Raw genomic sequence first — 8,522 nt, 5'->3', positions numbered from 1 at the left:
TGAAACTTCTGGATCAGGGAATTCTCTTTTCCAGACTGAGAAGTTTCATTTTCTCTTGGGCTATGTCTACACTTGCCCCGTAGTTCGGACTAGGGAGGCAAATGAAGCATACCGAAGTTGCTAATGAAGCACGGGATTTAAATATCCCATGTTTGATTAGCATATTCGTGGCCGGTCACCATTTTAAATTGCTGGTCACCCAATTTAACTTGCCATGTGTAGACGCAGTAGTCCGATCCAAAACCCTTCCCTTGAATTAATTGTTACTCCTCATTGCAGGAGGAGTAACAGTTAATTTGAGGGAAGGGTTTTGGATCGGACTACCGCGTCTACACGCAGCAAGTTAATTCGGGCGACTGGCATTTTAAAATGGCGACTGGACGCGAATATGCTAATCAAACGTGGGATATTTAAATCCTGTTCTTCATTAGCAACTTCGGTATGCTTCATTTGCCTCCCTAGTCCGAACTAGAGGGTAAGTGTAGACATACCCTTGGAGATAAACTGCTAAACTAACTGTCCAGTTCATTACTCTGTCTCTCTCTTTGGCAGGCTGCAGTGCAACTGCTGCAACTGATTTCAGGAAGTACAGTGATTTGAGACAAAATAGTTCAGCTAGAGCTGAGATGACCCAATTCATGATTATTTTAATCACTGTTATGAAGATGGCAGGCAGTCTTGCAGAAATAGAAAGGCTGACTGTATGAAGGGACATTTCACAAAATTCAGTGAAAAGAGCAAAGAAATTCCAGAACCACTGACTTTGGCTAAACATATGTGAGTATTAGAACTAGACTCCAAGGATGAAGGTAATGATAAAACTGCATTGCCACTGCCAGCTGCATTAAAAGGATGACATATATAGCTCAGCCAAAGTCAAGAATGAGGAAGTATCACATTTTTTCAACCACAAATGGCTTTGTAGCAAAAACAACTCCAGAACTGAAACAAGGAGTAGTTTTAAAATTGCCAATTTTTATGGGTGCAATATTCTCTCTTCTGTTATGAAGCATCTACTTTTTCAAGCACTGATCAGTTGTCTAAAGCTAAGCTACAAAGTTCCTAATCAAAAGAAGGCAGTAAATGAACTGTTAATGCGGTTACTGATGGCTTAAAGATGGAAGCACACAACAAATTACATGGCAGTTACAATTACATTAATACAAGATGGCGGGAGTAATGTGCACACTAACTCAGGGATAAGTGTTCTGTGGCTTCTGTATTGGTGGTTGATACTGGAAATAATAAGAAAACTGAAAAATTCTCTGTTATGCTGGCAAGAGAAGCCACGGCATTAGCAACTGAACTGTACCACTGTGTAAAGGGCCACTTAATAGACAATGAGAAAAAGATGTAAAATATGAGAAGTAATTTGGAACAAGATGACGACACTTTGGTTATGTATGAATTTGCATCACATTGGCTAAATCTACTTGGACAAGATCTTACCTCAAGTGCTTGGATGAAACATGTAGATTTACAAAAGCATTTTTGTAATTGTCATCAGCCTGAAGTCTGGTTAAAAGAATGCCAAGTTCTGTAAAACCCCAAATGCCTGCTGATACACAATGGAATAGTCAAATAACATTCTTGGAAACATATGTTTAAAAATTAGCTTCCTTATCTCAGGATTCTCACTAACCAGGAGGCAAAACTTGAAGATGGTAATTAATAATTAGGGCCTTGAAAATTCACTGAGCATTTTAATCAACTTCAGGGTCGTAGGATTTAAAAAATAATAAATTTCATTGTTTCAGATATTTAAATTTGAAATTTCATGGCATTGTAACTATAGAGATCTTGATCCAAAAAGATGCTGGGGGTGATCATCAGATTATTGTAGGGAGGTTGCAGTATTACCACTCGTCCATCTGTGCTGCTGCCAGAGGAAGCATTTTTTTTAAAGCTGAGCATCTGGAGAGGATGGCTGCTGGCTGGGAGCCCATCTCTGCAGGCAGTCTTGCCACCACTAGCAGCACAGAAATAAGGATAGCTTGGTATAGTATTGCCACTCTTATTTCTGTGCTTCTTGTTGGTAAGGTGCTGCCTTCAGAGCTGAGCTAAGCACCTGGGCTACGTCTAGACTCTCATGATTTTCCGTAAATGCTTTTAACGGAAAAGTTTTCCGTTAAAAGCATTTGCAGAAAAGAGCGTCTAGATTGGCATGGATGCTTTTCCGCAAAAGCACTTTTTGTGGAAAAGCGTCCGTGCCAATCTAGACGGGCTTTTGCGCAAAAAAGCCCCGATCGCCATTTTAGCCATCGGGTTTTTTTTGTGCAAAACAGTACTGTGCTGTCTACATTGGCCCTCTTGCACAAATGATTTGCGCAAGAGGGCTTTTGCCCGAATGGGAGTAGCATAGTATTTCCGCAAGAAGCACTGATTTCTTACAGTAGGAAGTCAGTGTTCTTGCGGAAATCAAGGGGCCAGTGTAGAGAACTGGCAAGTTTTTCCGCAAAAACAGCTGATTTTGCGGAAAAACTTGCCAGTCTAGACACAGCCCTGGTGAGGAGCTGCTGCTCTCTGTGACTACGTCTAGACTACAAGCCTCTTCTGAAAGAGGCTATTTTGAAAGAATCTTTCAAAAAAGCCTTTTTCGAAAGAGACCATCTAGGCTACAAGCAGATATTTTTGAAAAAGCGAGCTGCTTTTTTGAAAGAGAGTCTAGACGCTCTCTTTCGAAAAAGCACAGTTTGCATTCAATAGTGCCTGTTTTCGAAAGAGTACTTTCGAAAAAAGGAGTTATTCCTTGTAAAATGAGGTTTACCGCGATCAAAAAAACTGCCACATTCTTTCGATTTACTTTTGAAAGAACATGGCTGCAGTCTCGATGCAGGGGAAGTTTTTTCGAAAAAAGGCCATTAAAAAAAAAAAAACCCATGTAGTCTAGACACACCCTGTCTATCCAGTTTTGAAGGCAGTGCAGAAGTAAGAGTGACAATACCACAGCCCTCCTCTACAATAATCTTGTAACCCCTTCAAAGCACCTTTTTGAGTCGGGAACCCCAGTTTGAGAAACACCAGTCTCCTCAATAAAATCTGTGTAGTATATGGTAAAAGTACACAAAAGACCAGATTTTACTCTCTGTGATGCATTTTTCACAGCTGTGAATTTGGTAGGCCCTACTAGTAATCAGGGAATCTACCAAGAAGCAAATAACTTGATCAGACAATTGAAATCAGTTTCTATGAAAGCTCATGCATGTCAAAGGAACACATTAACAATTGTTGTAGAATGGATCTGCTGATAAATGAAGATCTTGTACCACACAAAGGAAAAGTACACAATAGATTTTATGAGGAAATTATTCTTGTACAGATATTGGCCATTCTCTTTCATCCAAAGTACACAGGAAAGAAATGTCATCTGAACAAAAACAAATTGCAAGACAGTGGCTGCAGAGCAAAATCCTGACATTCTCTAATATTTAGTTTGATTTAAAGTTAGAGGAATTGCTGCATTCAAAATCATTTTCATGTACTATCAAGGAAAAAGTTTCCCCTTTAACATGGTGGAAACATTTGCAGAATGCTGATATTCCATCTGACTTGAGCAAGTGTTCAGCCCGTTCCACAAGTATAGAACTAATCTTTTCAAACTTTGGATTCATCCACCCAGATCTGAGGAATAGGTTTGAATTATCCATTACATTACAGTTGGTCTTCTGCTATACAATGTTGCAGAAGTGGACAAGGATTTATATCTGCAATTCTGCATGCTTCACATTGCTTAATGCTTGAAGTGTACATTTTGGATTATTTTGTTTTTATATAATCAAATATTTTGACTTATTTATATAATATTGAAAACTGAAATGACTTCTGATGTATAACTTCATTGAGAGATACCAAGTGTAAATGCATACAGTCATTCTGACAGTCGGCATTATAATTACATATATTAGTATTACAGTCTCTGCAGTTTTACTTGTAAATTAATGCTTTATATAATTATTTATATAATTATAATTTAAATATATGACTAAAACTAAAGGTAAGGTGGTTATAATATAATGCATCAATGACAACATTTTTTAAATAGAAAATGTCTTAAGCTGGGACAAACTAGTTTTACCAGGGACAGTAAAAAACATGATCTGACCTGGTACAAACCATCCCTGATAAATACCATCCTATCCCTGAGTTCCTCTCTGTAAAATTCCTTGTATAAAATGTGCTATGTTTATTCCTGAGGGAATTCTGCACCACTGCACATACGCATAGTTAATGAGCTGCACACATTTTTATTTTTTTTTCTACAGAAAAAGCTGCTGTATTTCTGCCTTCTGCCCACCAGAGGGTAGTGTGGTGCTCCCCATGTGTACCTGCTCCCACTGAACCAAGTGCTCCCTGCTGCTGCTGTCTCTGTATCAGAGGCAGCAGTGCATAGGGGACAGGCAGGAGCCAGTATATACAGAGAGTAGGGCTGTTAGATATCGTTGTATTAAATCATGTAACTACATCAAATCTTAGTGATTATTTGATAGTTCCAGGGGCAAGACTGGCAGACAGAGTGCTCCTGGGCCCACTCTTGGGGAGTCCCCTGCTGCCTCGCGATGCTGCCTCTGCATCAGAGGCAGTGCCACGGGATGGCAGGTGGGAGTTTGTCCACAAGGGGATCTGATTTAAAAACTGCACCCACCGAGTACCAGCTCCCACCTGCTTCCCCCACCCTGTCTGAAAGCCATCTTCGCGTTTACCAGCTCCCACCTTCCTCCTTCAGCAGCAGCGTGGCAGATGAGGGGGGCAGGCAGCTCTGTGGGATTTGGTGCTTGTGGGGAGCCGGCATAAAAGCCAGCTCTTCCTGGGCACTGGCTCCTCCCCACTCCCGCTGCTTCTGATACAGAAGCAGCAAGGGGAGGGGAGTGTGTGTAGTCATTTGGATTAACCGATAAACCTAGGCTATTAGCTAATTATAAGACTGTATGCTGACATCCCTACTGGAAAGCCAGCTTATAAAATGTCTCCCTGCACATGCTAGCTCCAGTGGAGACATTTGCCTTGCCCCTTTTCCCATCCCCCCCACAGTGCTGCCTTCTGCAGAGGTAGCAGCTCGGTGTGGGGGATAAGCACATGGGAGCTGGTGTTCATGGGAAGCTGGCTTAAAAAGGTTTTGTGGGGGATAGTAGGTCCATTCTACAGAAGGTTGGACTGAATCAGAGAAGGCATAACCTAAGGGAAATTGGTAGAGCAGGGAGTAAAACCCAGACATTGTGGCTCCCCATGTCTCTGATTAATAATCTAATTTTGAAACTCTTAGTTTAGTAGTGCTGTGCATGAAGAAAGGTTGCAGAATCAGGCCCTTAAACATTGTTATCCATGTGCAGAAGTATATGTAGGGTCATAATGCAGCTTGTAGTAATGGTTTTCTTTATAATTTTTTTATTTTTTGAAAACAAAATTGATAGAGAAATACATGTAGTATGCTCAGGATTTTAAACTAGCATTTTTTGTAATACCCTATGATTCCCTTACTTTATTTCTTGACTTCTCAAGAATGAAACAAAATTCAAAGTAATATATTAGTTGACTGGACTAGAAAATAATTAATTTTGATAGTTCTCTATGAGTATGTCTACACAGCAGTGTTATTTTGGAATAACAAGTTATTCTGAAATAACATACTCCATGTCTATACTATAAGCAGATATTTTGTCATAATGTTGAAATAATGGTGAGCTGGAGGACTTCTTACTCCGTCTCCTGTAACCCTCATTTTACACGGAGTAAGGGAAGTTGGAGGAAGAATGCTCTACCTCTGTGTAGACAGTGCCAAAAGATGGTTAAGCTATTCCAACTACGCAATTGACGTAGCTGAAGTTGTGTAGCTTGTTTCGGATTTTGCCCTACTATGTAGATGTGCCCTCTGATGTAGTAATCAGAAAATCCTTAATATGAAAAACTGTGTGGTGAAGAGGGAAAAACATCATTTGGCACTAGTCTTGCTCCTTTCTCTCTTTTTTGTTCAATTTTTGCAGATGTAGAAGTTGAGTGCAACTTTGTACTCCAGTGTATGGATTATTTTTCCCACTCTGCAGCTAATGCCATTGGAAAATATTCTTGTATAGGAAAATAGTGCTAATAAACTTCTTTATCATAAACCAGTGTTAATCACAATAAAGATAAAGGGACTAATTTCATTTTAAATCAAGGTTTATGATGGATAAATGAGAATAAATATTGTTCCTAGCTGCTTATGAATTCATAATGAAGTTACCCATTGGGTGAATTAGTATATTAAAAATACCCAAATTATCATGACTTCAGTATTGTAGAACCAATGTGGCATGATCTTTACCTTCAGCTAGTTAAGGAAGGAAATCTTTGCATTTGACTGTTTGGGGGTGGAGAATGATGTTCTGTAGTATTCTGACACTAACAGTAACTTAGATCACATTGACATCACATCAGAACAATGTTTTATAGCCTCTGCCAATTTAAAAATCAAATTGATGTTAGATCTGTATAGAACAACACTTCTGACTGACAGGAGAGGCAGTTATATATGGATGTGATGTTCTATCCATGTATAATAAGGTTTTTGACTGACAGCTTAACAGTGGGACAATTTCTATCCCTTATATTCCAAATGATTATTATTGTCATACAAAAAACCCCACTTTTCAACTAGCTCTGTATAGAGAATATGCATTCTTTTTTGTGAAGTCTCAGATGGTGACAATTAATGAAGGCACTATCAGATAATTGTAATCAATGTCAAGGACTGCTATTGTAGTTTGTGGTGATGTGGAAGCCATTGGGTACATAACTCCCAATGGATGATCAGCACAACTCTTTTGACATTCTGTGCACTGGATGCAATGTCTTTGGCTTCTTATGATCTCTTTACAACTTTGCACTTCTCTACATCACTATAAAATGTGTTTTAATCTGAAAAGTAACTATATACAAATGGTATCTCTTAGCACAACAGATGCACTCCCTGTATGTTAGGTGCAACAATTCTGTGATTTCCACATTCTGAAACCTAAGGTTGTTCAAGTAAAAGATAGTTGGGGATGTATGTGATTTTTGGGGAAGGGGAGTTACCTTTTCCTTTTCCTTTTCTGTCCCTTTCCCTTTTCTTGTAAACTTTTCATTCTTAAGCTTTTCACTCTTCCTGTGTGTATCCTAACTGGTCTCATACAAAATGAATTTCATTTCCTATGTGGCCATTGTGTCAAGCAGACGACAGAGCAGGCAGCACACTTGAGCAGTATGCCTGACCCCAAGTTCCATGAGTTTCCAGGGTCACAGACAAATACCAGCATGGAGCATACAGGATATCCTGGGCCTCACTGCGGTACGGGGAGAGGAATCTGTTCTCGCAGAACTACAAACCGGAAAATGAAACACTGATATCTATGCCAAGATTGCAAAGGGCATGGAGGAGAAAGGATACATGAGGGACATGCAGCAGTGCCAAAGGAAAATAATGGAGCTGAGGAAGTCCAAAATACAAAGGAGGTAAATAGATGGTCAGGAGTATTGCCTCAAAGATGCCGCTTCTATGAGCAGTTACATGGGGGGGGGGGGGTACCCAGCCAGTTTCCCTAGCCAGTCCATGGATTCCTCCCAAGACAGTCCTCAGGCAGCCTCTGGTAGCAGCATGGAGGACAGTGTAGATGAGGAAGATTAGGAGAATGGTTAGCAGGTAAGTAGGGAAACCAATGTCACTGAGAGCCAAGAACTTTTTATAGTTTCCTGATCCCAGGGAGAGCACTTCTGGTGAGTTCACATTTTTTAATCTTGCTAAAAATGGATAAAAGCAATTGGATGTGATTTGTGGCAGCCACTGTGCCTACACAAGAGGGGGTCCCAGGAACATCTTATTAAGTGACTGGCAATGGAGTAGGAATCCTCCCTTCACATCTCCATTAAGCTCTCATAGAAGAATTCTTTAACCCTCTATGGTAGGATACCTTTCCATGCCAAGCCAGCAGTAAGGCTACGTCTACACTGGCATGATTTTCCGAAAATGCTTTTAACGGAAAAGTTTTCCGTTAAAAGCATTTTTGGAAAAGCGCGTCTAGATTGGCAGGATGCTTTTCCGCAAAAGCACTTTTTGTGGAAAAGCGTCCGTGGCCAATCTCGACGCGGTTTTCCGCAAGAAAGCCCCAATAGCCATTTTCGTGATTGGGGCTTTTTTGCGGAAAACAGTACTGTGCTGTCTACACTGGCCCTTTTGCGCAAAAGTCTTTCGGAAAAAGACTTTTGCCCGAACAGGAGCAGCATAGTATTTCCGGAAAAGCACTGACAATCTTACATGAGATCGTCAGTGCTTTTCCGGAAATTCAAGCGCCCAGTGTAGACAGCTGGCAAGTTTTTCCGGAAAAGCAGATGATTTTCTGGAAAACTTGCCAGTCTAGACACAGCCTAAGTGATTTGGTGTCATTGCAGCACAATGCATTGCAGCATAAGGTTCGGGTTTCTGGTCAAATTCAGTCAGCATCTGCTCCCTATCACTCTGTGTGATTCAGAGAAGACTGTTTTCAGATAAAACAGGGGAATCCACTAGCTGA

This window comes from Pelodiscus sinensis, chromosome 2 (assembly GCF_052426305.1).
Source record: "Pelodiscus sinensis isolate ZL-2025 chromosome 2, ASM5242630v1, whole genome shotgun sequence".
Classification (NCBI taxonomy): Eukaryota; Metazoa; Chordata; order Testudines; family Trionychidae; genus Pelodiscus; species Pelodiscus sinensis.
This window is presented reverse-complemented; position numbering follows the sequence as displayed.